The following is a 1,897-nucleotide window of genomic DNA, read 5'->3' as shown; positions in this document are numbered from 1 at the left end:
GCATATTTTGTTAGATTTGCCCCTAAGAATTTCTTTTTGTTTAGTGATTATAAGTCATATTATATTTTAAATTTCAGTTTCCATATGTTTATTGCTAGTATATAAAAATACAGTTCATTTTTGTACATGGATCTTGTATCCTGCAAACTTGTTTATTAGTTCTAGGAGTTTTTATGTTTGTTTTCGTTTGTTTGTCTTTTATAGATTCTTTAGGATTTTTATGAAGTCTACCATGCCATCTACAAATTGGGGCAGTTTTATTTCTTCCTTTATGACCTATGTATTTTTATTCCTTTCTTTTCCTTATTTTGCTGTCTAGGACTTAACAGTACCATGTTGAATAGAAGTGGTGTCAGTGAGCATCCTCGTCCTGTGCCTGATCTTAGGGGAAAGAATTCAGTCTTTCATCATCAGGTATAATGTTAGCAGTAGGGTTTTTGCAGATGCTCTTTACCAAGTTGAGGAAGGTTCACTCTATTCCTAGTTATCTGAGAGTTTTATCATAAATGAGTGTTGAATTTTGTCAAATGCTTTTTCTGCATCAATTGATAGATCATATGGTTTTTCTTCTTTAGCCTATAAGTATTATGGATTATGTTTCTTGACTTGTGAATATTAAACCAGCATTTTATCCTTAGAATAAGTTCATTTTGCTCATGGTAATAATTATTTTATATACTGCTGAATTCTATTTGCTAATATTTTCTTAAGAACGCACGTGTCTATATTTATGAGGACTAGTGGTCTGTAGTCTTTTTTTGTACTTCTTTGTCTGGTTTTGGTATCAAGATAATACTTGCTTTATAAAATGAGTTGAGAAGTGTTCTCACCTCTTCTATTTTCTGAAAGAATTGTTCAGAATTGGCATCAATTTTTCTTTGTACACTTTGGTAGAATTTTCAGTAAAACCATCTGGGCCTGAAGATTTCTTTTTTGAGAATTAAAAAATTATGAATTCCTTTTCTTTAATAGTTATAGGGCTATTCAGATGGTTTACTTCACATTGGGAGAATGGCGGTAGATTGCGCTTTTCAAGGAATTGGTTCATTATATCTAAGTTGTCGAATATTATATGTGTGGAGTTGTTCCTAGTTTTCCCTTATTATCTTTCTGATGTCTACAGGGAATGTAGTGATCACCTGTTTCATTCCTGATACTGCTAATTTCTGTCTTCCCCCATTTTTTTCTTTGTCAGTCCTGCTAGAGATGTGTCAATTTATTGATCTTTGAAAGAACCACTGTTCATTTCATTGATTATTTTTCTGTTTTTATTTAATGAATTTCTGCTCTTATCTTTCTTGCTTCCTTCTTTCTGCTTGCTTTGGGTTTGTTTTGCCTTCCTTTTCTTATTTCCTGAGGTGAGAGCTTAGATTATTGATTTGAGACTTTTTTCTTTTCTAATCTCAGCTTTTTAGAGCATGTTTTAATCAAGAAGAGTTTGTGCACTGTTTCAATTCAATGAATATGGAAGGAAAAACTTTTCCTTTTCGTGAAAAACTGTAGAATTTCTATGATCCATTTAAATGCCCAGATAGTTAGTTAGTTTAATTCTACCCATTAAACGCGGTACAATGTACCATTTTCCAGATGTGAACCCTGACACTCAGAAGTTTAACTGTTTCTTTATTAATTAAGAATGATGGTGGAAGCAAGATTCCCCACCCTTCTCCCCACTATAGCATTCCAGCCTGTGCTAGCCATCCTCACCAGCTGGGACAGAGGCTGTCCATAAGGGATCTAGGCAGGTTCCATTCAGTCTCCCCCAAACCAGCCATGCCCAGTCCACAACCCAGAGTAGATGTGGGGACTGGTAAGACAGAGGGTCAGTGGGTGGCATCTACCCTCCTCTTCCTGCCCTCAGGCTCCAGTCAAGCCAGATCAAGGGAGCCAGGGACCC

This window comes from Eschrichtius robustus, chromosome 10, assembly GCF_028021215.1.
Source record: "Eschrichtius robustus isolate mEscRob2 chromosome 10, mEscRob2.pri, whole genome shotgun sequence".
Taxonomy (NCBI): Eukaryota; Metazoa; Chordata; class Mammalia; order Artiodactyla; family Eschrichtiidae; genus Eschrichtius; species Eschrichtius robustus.
Note: the sequence above shows the minus strand (reverse complement) of the source record.